The sequence below is a fragment of the Macaca nemestrina genome, chromosome 1 (assembly GCF_043159975.1).
Source record: "Macaca nemestrina isolate mMacNem1 chromosome 1, mMacNem.hap1, whole genome shotgun sequence".
Taxonomy (NCBI): domain Eukaryota; kingdom Metazoa; phylum Chordata; class Mammalia; order Primates; family Cercopithecidae; genus Macaca; species Macaca nemestrina.
In genome coordinates, this window is record NC_092125.1 from 203,138,761 (window position 1) to 203,147,944 (window position 9,184).

The window sequence follows — 9,184 nt, forward strand, 5'->3', positions numbered from 1 at the left end:
ATTCAAACACTTCAAACACCTAACAAGGGAGACTTACAAATATGATGAACAAATTATCCCTAAGCACTTAAGCAGCTTCTGTAAATCTAATCAGACATAAAATTTGTTGCTTAGATTTTGTTTTAAATATCATAAAAAGCAAGCAGAAACTATATAAAGCAAATCAAAGATTATAAAATTTCTTACTGCAACTGTAAACACAGCTTATACAAAAGTATCAATATTATGGATTTATTTCTTCATCATCTTGTTGTGGTAAAAGAAATATATGTGCATGGACCTATTCATTTCTCACTCCAATCAAGACGAACAAAATAGTACTAATCTTGCATTTAAGCTAAGGAGACTTGGTAGGAAGCTTGGGTACATGACATGGGTGGGGCAACTTTATTTGGTTGAATTAGGAAGATTAAGCCATGGGATGCCATTCCAAGATCCTGGACCCACAGAGGTCTCATGCTGGGTAGGTTTTCCAGGCTTCTGATGGGTTGGTGTCCATCTTGTGGTGAGATTCTATCAGGCACGTCACTGGCACTTTCTAAACTCTTGCCATTTGTCTGGGATTTAACCAATAATACATGTTTCAATTTTTTGCATCCTACATCCTTGCCTTGCAATGACCAGTCTCTTGACTCCCCAGTAGCTTGGGGATTCCAAGCTACTGGGTTTCACTTCATTCCCGTACAATGACCCAGTTGTGTAATTTCTTACATTAAAACCTAATGTGCTCAAGTCTCTTGCCCAATTTTCTACAAAGTTGTCTATCTTTTTCTTGCTCATTTGCAGGAGTTCTTTATATATATTCTAGATGTAAGCTGTTTGCCAGCTATGTCTGTTGTAAATATCTCCTTCCACTCATTTGAGATGGAGAGTTGGGGCCTCTCATCTGAGACTCAATCCTCGATTACAGGCTTGAGATCTTTTCTTGAATGTCCAACGGGTATGCCAGAATTTATATGGCAAGAATGAGTATCTCATTTACGGATTCCCCATCTTCCCACTTCCTACTCCTTTTTTGAAACTCTCTCCAAATCAGAAATTGGCACCATTATTCATCCAGTTGTCTAGCTCCATTCTTTTAATCATTCTCTGGAACCCTTTTTATATCATAAAACAGAAATTATATACAGAAAGTACATGAAAATAAACGCATAATTTAACAAATTAAGATAAACACTCATGCAACTACCATTCAGGTCAAAAAATAACATTGCCAGCACTCAAAAATTTATCATAAATCATATATATATATGCTTTGCCTGTATTTGAACTTTATATTTATGGAATCACAGAATACTTTTTTTTGCATCTTCACGTTTTCTTTCAATATGATACTTGTAATTCTCATCCTGTTATGTATAACTGTAGTTCATACATTTTCATTGTTGCATATTATTTCACTATACTATATATGCCACCTTCTACTCTTAATGGATATTTATGTTGTTCCAATTTCTAGCTATTATTATTATTATTTTGAAATGGAGTTTCGCTCTGTCGTCCTGGCTGGAATGCAGTGGTGCCATCTTGGCTCACTACAACCTCTGTCTCCCAGGTTCGTGTGATTCTCCTGCCTCAGCCTCCCAAGTAGCTGGAATTACAGGCAGGCACCGCCACACCCGACTAATTTTTGTATTTTTACTAGAGAGGGGTTTTCACCATGTTGGCCAGGCTGGTCTCGAACACCTTACTTTGTGATCCGCCTGCCTTGGCCTGCCAAAGTGCTGGGATTACAGGCATGAGCTACCATGTCCAGCCCCAGCTATTGTTAACAGTGCTTCTGAACTTCTAAAAATATTCCTACCCATTTCAATGATTACGCATATGCATGAATTTGTTTAAGGTATATATCTAGGACTATAACTGCTGGTCACAGAAAGTTCTCAGCTTTCCTAGAAAAAACGAAGCTCTTTTCCAAAGTGGTTGTAGCATTTTTTTTTTCTTTTTAACTTGAGTCGGTATTATTAAGCTATATTTTTATCAGGATTTATTTATTTGATTTAAAATTTCAAATGTATTGGCATGCAGTTTTTCATCACATTCTCCTCTTTTTGATGTCTGTAGCATTGGTGGTGACGCATCCGCCCTTTATTTTTGATATTGTGTGTTTGTGTCTGTTCTTCATTATTCTTGGTCAGTGTTCTCAGGGCAAAAGTGGCTTCTATGATCATTTTCCTTTCTGGGTTCTTATACATCTCCTTCCAACTAGCCCTGGTTATTTCTTACTATCTTGTTAGCCCTTCATTTATTTGAAAGAGTTTTTAAAAGGTTATCAAATGGTCGGGCGCAGTGGCTCGCGCCTATAATCCCAGCACTTTGGGAGGCGGGGGGCGGGGGGCAGATCATGAGGTCAAGAGATCGAGACCATCCTGGCAAACATGATGAAACCCCCTCTCTACTAAAAGTACAAAAATTAGCTGGGTGTGGTGGGCGCCTGTAGTCCCAGATACCTGGGAGGCTGATGCAGGAGAATTGCTTGAAACCAGGAGGTGGAGGTTGCAGTGAGCCGAGATCCTGCCACTGCACTCCAGCATGGGTAACAAAGTGAGAGTCCGTCTCAAAAAAAAAAAAAAAAAAAAAAAGTTATCAAACATCTTTATTCGTATCTGATGAGAGGCATGGTTTCAAAATCAGAGCCCTGATCTGGAAGTCCATGGTTAAGATTCCTCTTTCTCTCATGTCCAGTCCGTCGGAAGTCCGGTCAGCTCTACCTCTAAAGCAGATCCTGATCATGCCCACTGCTCTCTAGCTGGCATGCTCTTATACCCTATTTCACAAGGGCTCTCTTGACCCAATTTTGAGATCTTGGCTAAAAACTCTCAGTTCCTCTTTGTGGGCACTTCGCTCAGCCTGCACTCCAACCCCTTTCCTTACTGGGCTCTAACATTCCTGGGTCACAACAATATACCCAACTTGCAGGAATTCTTTGCTAAACATCAAGGGATGAACCCTTCTTCCTTGGTTCTGTGAAATCACTCAAAATTCCCAACCCACAGGAAGCCCCTAGACCTGCTAACCCCACTCCACTTGCCACAGAGAAGCCACCTTCTACATTCCAGCTTGCTATTCCCCTGTCCCTGGGTGCAATCCCCTACATGGCCCTGCACGGCAACTTTCTCCCACTGGATGCTGTAAGTAATAGAGTTCTGCTTTTCATCTCATCAGAGGTCAGTGTGTCCATCTGACCATCGTCAGACCCTAATGTTATAACAGTAAGCCCCTCCCCACCAGCTTCAGTCTGTCATCTTGAAGTCTTGAAGTCTTCAAATAGCCCCCTCTCTCCCTCCTTTCTATTACAGCCTGCTAGACTTCACCTGTCATAGAGCCCAAGTCATAAGTCACATCCTTCCCTTCCCTGAATAAGATGCTGTTAGCATTGAAATCAGACTGAAACCCAAACTTCTTCCTATGGCTTAAAAGGTCCTGTATGGCTTTGCTCCTGCCAACCTCTCTGACCCCATCCACTATTCCACTCTTGTTCAGTCTCATAGTCCTAGTTCTTAGAACATCTTAGAACATAGTACGCACTCATAAATCTTTGATAATTGTCAGGTAAACAGAAACCACTCTAGGTACTTCAGACAGAGTGATTCAATTTAGGGAATTGGTTGTAAAAATGTTGGAAGGACCAGTGGAGTGAAAAAGAAATGTGGTGTCATTTTGGGCTCACAATCCTGTATCACTATCAATGCTGCTTGACTGTTGTCATTGCCACTGATAAAAGTTAGGAGCTTGGATTCTCTCTGATGTTAGTTCCAGAATCTCGCATGGATACATCCCATTGGCAGAACCCAATCGAAATCCAACTCGAAAGATGTCTGGGAAATGTAATTTTTAAAAATTTTTGAGACAGAGTCTCCCTCTGTCACTCAGGCTGGAGTACAGTAGGGCGATCTCGGCTCACTGCAACCTCTGCCTCCCGGGTTCAAGCGATTCTCCTGCCTCAGCCTCTCGAGTAGCTGGGATTATAGGCACGCGCCACTGTGCCTGGTTAATTTTTGTATTTTTAGTAGAGATGGGGTTTCACCATTTTGGTCAGGTTGGTCTCAAACTCCTGACCTCGTGATATGCCCGCCTCGGCCTCCCAAAGTGCTGGGATTACAGGCGTGAGCCACCATGCCTGACCAGGAAATGTAATTTTTAAACTCCTAGCACTGGTGATTCCAGGAGGAATGTAGAAGGTCAGGGATAGGGTATGGTGTTTGGCATGGTAAGAAAGGCCTTTGAATGGCCCTGACTGCAGACCTCATGGGAATTTTGTCATGTGCCCTCTTTTCTGCCCTGGTTCCACTTGTCCATGTTTCTGTCTATAAAGTGGCTTGGCCAGGGCCCATCATGCTGCACATCGTGGCCAGGATGCCTCACCTTCAGACTCCATGAACCTTGCTGGGGTCAACAGCTATGGGGAGAACAGCCTCCATTTCTCCCACTCTAGGCCTCATGCACTGCAGAATCAAAATTAGTTCTGCCTGTTGAACCTGGAACCTCATCAGGCTGCTCATGTAAATGAAATTTGAACAATTGTGGCCTCTAACCTGTGACCATGGAACTTAAATCCAGCTCAGGTTGCTGATCAGAACAGATGCCACAGTAACCATTCCATTATCTTCCCATCCCTTCCTCTTATCTTCCCATCCCTTCCTCTTATCTTCCCATCCCTCCAACCTATCCAAATTTCCCCTCCTACTCCAGAAGCCAGGAATGAAGATTACTCTAAGAGTTGTCTAGATCCAGGGGCACAGACACCTCCATGCCTAGAGTTTGGAGGGGTTAAGGTGTAGGCTGAGCAAAGCACCCACAAGGAGGGATTGAGAGGTTTTAGCCAGGATCTCAAAACTGGGTCAAGACGGCACTTGTGAAATATGGTATTACAGCATGTCAGCTAGAGAGGCCCTTCAGATCCCTAGATAGTCAATATTTTTGGGCCAGGGATGTCAAGTCCAGATCCTGGAAAAGGAGTATGGACAGTCAGTCTTCTAGGCCAGTCAAGTGGTCCTCCATCATTACAGAGAATCAGCCCTCCAGAGACAGGTATAGAGAGTTGTTTGGCTTCACAGTCAGAGTGTCTTCCAGAAATGGGATTGCATAATCTGGAGCCAGGAGGGCAGGACAGTGCAAAACCAGTGAGGAAGGGTCTTCCAGAAACAGGCTGCAGAATTCCAAAACTAGGAGCAGAAAGTCCTCTGGAGCTGTGGGGTTTACCCTGGAGTCTACAATGTTGTGGGACTATAAATATCTCTGGAATATTTTCCAGAGCCAAGATCAGATATATTTCCAGAGCCAGAGACAGCAAAATTTTTTTGCTGATCAACAGTCATAGTGTTTTCTAGAGCCAGAAATAGAACCTCTTGAAGATATAGAATAATCCATTTTTTTGCTATAAAGGATGGCATCTCTTCCAGTGCTGAGGGACACTGCCCTTCCTCCATCAAAGGCTGGAACAGGCTATAGGGCACTGTGCTGTGGGAGTCTCCAGTGACAATGAAGTTAACACAATTTGTCGTTATAGATATCACCCACTTGGCCCTTTCTGCAAGATATCCTGAACCTATGATCACTTCAAGATCCATACTTATGCAGAGACCTCATTAAAACATACTCTCGCCTGTAATCCCAACACTTTAGAAGGCGGAGGTGCGTGGATCAATTGAGGTCAGGAGTTCAAGACCAGCCTGGCCAACATGGCGAAACCCTGTCTCTACTAAAAGTACAAAAATTTAGCTGGGCGTTGTGGCAGGCACCGGTAATCCCATCTACTTGCGAGGCTGAGGCAGCAGAATCGCTTGAACCTGGGAGTGGAGTTTGCAGTGAGCCAAGATCATGCCTTTGCACTCCAGAGTTGGCAGCAGAATGAGTCCATCTCAAAATAAAAATAAAAACATACTCTCCTGTGTTTCCTTCTGAAGACCCTCTACTCAGAGAACACAGGTGGTGGTGCCTCACTCAGAAAATGTGCCCAAGTCTAGCTGGGAAGCAAGTCTCCTAGCTGGTTCACTTCTAGACCCTCAGATGGGGCATAACCCTTTGACACCTACTGCTTTTAGAGGAGTGCTTCCACACAACAGGGCAGGTACATAAAGCACTGATGTGCAGAAGATTCCAGGCCCTCTTTTGTTTTCATCAAGTTGCAGATTCACCTCTTCTTCTTTGAGTGATTATATTGGCAAATCACTCTGATGCCCGCAAGCTCCAAATAAACCACGTGAGCAGTCCTAGAGTCAACACACTGCTATGCCAAGAACGTGGGCCTTGGAACATGACAGGCCTGGGTTCAATTCAGTAATACCATGTGGTCTTGGAGGAGACACTTTCTCTCTCTGGACGTTTCAGATAGGAAGAACAATACCCCTCCTGCAGGGCTGTCCTGAATGTTTAATGTAACAATATGTGAAGGCCCTACATGTGCCCTGGCTAGAGGAGGTTCTAGTCACTGTTCAACTGAAAGACAGACCAGATTTGGGAAAGTACAGTGAGGGGGAAACTGGGTGCCTAAAAAGACTCTGGTTCTGCTGGTCGACCCAACTGTGTGACTCTGGGCAGTCACTTGCCTTCTCTGGCCCTCAGTTTCCTCATATGTCAAACCAAAGGTTGAATAAGAGGATTCTAAGGGCATTGCCAGCTCTGACATTCTGAAGTTTCCTTAATTGGAAGATCTGAGTTGATTCTTTTGACATTTAAGAAGCCACTCAATTGTCCTGTCTTGGTTCATTGGGAGAGGACATCTGTAGTCACTGCATGAAGGATTTCCGTGAGAGTTTGAGGGTATTCACGTGGTATTATGACAAAAATCCAGGACTCAGCTGGGCATCGTGGCTCATGCCTATAGTCCCAGCACTCTGGGAGGCTGAGGCGGGTGGATCACTTGAGGTCAGGAGTTTGAGACCAGCCTGGCCAACATGGCAAAACCCCGTCTCTACTGAAAATACAAAAATTAGCTGGGTATGGTGGCACCTGCCTGTAATCCCAGCTACTCGGGAGGCTGAGGCAGGAGAATTGCTTGAACCTGGGAGGCGGAGGTTCCAGTGAGCTGAGATCATGCCTGGGTGACAAGAGTGAGACTCCATCTCAAATAATAATAACAATAATAATAAAAACCCAGGGCTTTTATCCCACCATCTACTTTGTTTCACGTTTTTCCTTGAGAGAGTGAATAACAAGTATGTGTGACAAATGAGAAGTCAAGACACCACTCTGTAATGAGTGAAGCAAACACCAGTATCCCAAAACAGGGCTGTGCCACACTAGAGTCCTAGCAAGCCCTCTCCATCCTCCTCTAACACCCATAATAATGTCATTACTATAGCTGATTGATTGGATAGTTGCATGTGCCAGGCAACAAACCTTATTTAATTCTCATAACAACCCAATGATTGCACTGTAATGACCCCGCTTACCAGAAAATGGGCCTCATCAGTCTTCAGAAATCTGACCCAACAGATAGGCAACTTTTCCTCCCTGCCGAGGGGTGATAGGAAGGATGGACATGGTGGGGGTTGGGGGCAGTCCCAGCTCCTAGGTGGTCGCTACAACACGACTAAAGAGATGGGAAGCAGGTGCATGGAGGTTGGGAAGGAAGGGTAGAGGCTGGGAGGGATGGGTGGAGGCTGGGGTAAGGGCCATGGGTAGGGGGCTGATGGGGGTTCGGATTTGTGGAAGCGTACTTGGGACGAAGCTCTGTGCTGAGTGCTGGGAATGGAGTTGAATCACAGCCTGTGTGTGTGTGTGTGTGTGTGTGTGTGTGTGTGTGTGTGTGTAGGGGTGGGGAGATGTGAAAAGAGATAGACATCTTTTCGATGCAGCATGACTCTTGAAATAAAAGTTGCATACACAAGCTGACACCAATATCATACGGAAGGAGAGCGATGACCCTATCTGGTTGCCAGGGAAGCCCTCACAGCCTCCCAGGTGAGCTGGTGCCATCTCCTCAGTCACCTGAACTGTGGCTCCACGTCCTTTACACCTCCTCCTGAGTTTGGGTCTCTCCATCTCTACTCCAGCTGGAAGTCTTAGTCCCCCCTGCCCTGACTCTTTCCAGTCCCTGCAATGACTGGTCTCCTAGTCCCCTGCAGCCCATCCTCCACACAGCTGCAAGAGTGGGGATCTTCCTAAAATGCAAACCTAATCATAGACTTCTCCTCTTCCATCACCCAGCTGCCTGAGAATGTGGTCCAAGATCCCTTAGCACAACATTCAAGCCCTTTGGGATCTCGTTTCTGCTTCCCCTTTCAGCTTTACTTTAAACTCCTCCTCCTCTCCAACACCCTCAACTCCACCATCTAATTTCCTGCCATAGTGCCTCGAGTGTTCCTTGCTTTTTACTGCCCCCAGTCATTGCGCAGGCTGTCCCCTCTGCCTAGAATCCCTTCCCCACCCTTCCTCATCTGGTTCCTTCAGGTCCTGGCTCTGTATCCCTTTCTCCCAGCAGTCCCCCGATTGGGTAGGTTGAGTAGGGACCCCTCCTCTGTTTTCCCACAAGCCCCGTGCTCCTTCTATTTTAATCCTTAACACACTGCCTTGTCATTTTCTCCTGGACTGCTTGCTTGATCGGACTGGGGGGGCTTTGTGAGGGCAGGGCGTGGAGGTGGACTCATCTTTGCGTCTGCAGAGCCCAGCGCTGCACCTGGATGCTGGAGGGTGCTCATTGCTGTTTGCAGAATGTATGGATGAGTGTGTGGTTCCAGGGTTGTGGGGGCGGGGTGGTCTTGGCAAGGCACTGTGGGCCAGGTTGAGGGAGTGGGCCGAGTGGGCGTCTACAGGAATTCTGATGCCTGGGCCAGCAGGAGCTCGGCTTTCCCCTTACGGCCTGAGTAGGGGGTCTCTGGGGCTCAGTCGGAGGGGAGGGGGCCCCTGGGCCCCACCATAATCCTGGAAAGAGGTGTGGACGCGGCTTTCCCTCCCGGAGCTTGCTCCGAGCGTCCCTCTGCACAGCCGGCCTGAGCTGTCATAGCAACAGCCCGCCCCGGCGGGGGCGCCGGCCAATGGCAGCTGGTTCTGGTGAGGTAATATCCCGGTCTGAAAGCCCATTGGCTCCGTTTTTGTCCACGTCTGGGTCCAGGCCTGTGGTGCCCGGACACCGCAGGGGGAGGACAGAGCGTGCGCAGGGAGCCGAGCTGTCTACACCGGCGGCGCGATTCCTCTGCCTGCGCTCCGCGCGCTCCCCCTCTGCTCTGGGCTGGCTGCCTCT

At 46.5% G+C, this 9,184-nt stretch overlaps 1 long non-coding RNA gene across 1 annotated transcript; it reads right to left on the reverse strand.

The window, feature by feature from the left end:
* Window positions 1-295: 295 nt before the first annotated feature.
* LOC139356880 (uncharacterized) lies at window positions 296-8,918 on the reverse strand. Its single transcript, XR_011609370.1, has 3 exons — window positions 8,859-8,918; window positions 7,395-7,455; window positions 296-557 (listed from the first exon to the last, which is right to left on the reverse strand). It is a non-coding gene; the product is annotated as an uncharacterized lncRNA (long non-coding RNA).
* Between the last annotated feature and the right edge of the window lie 266 nt (window positions 8,919-9,184).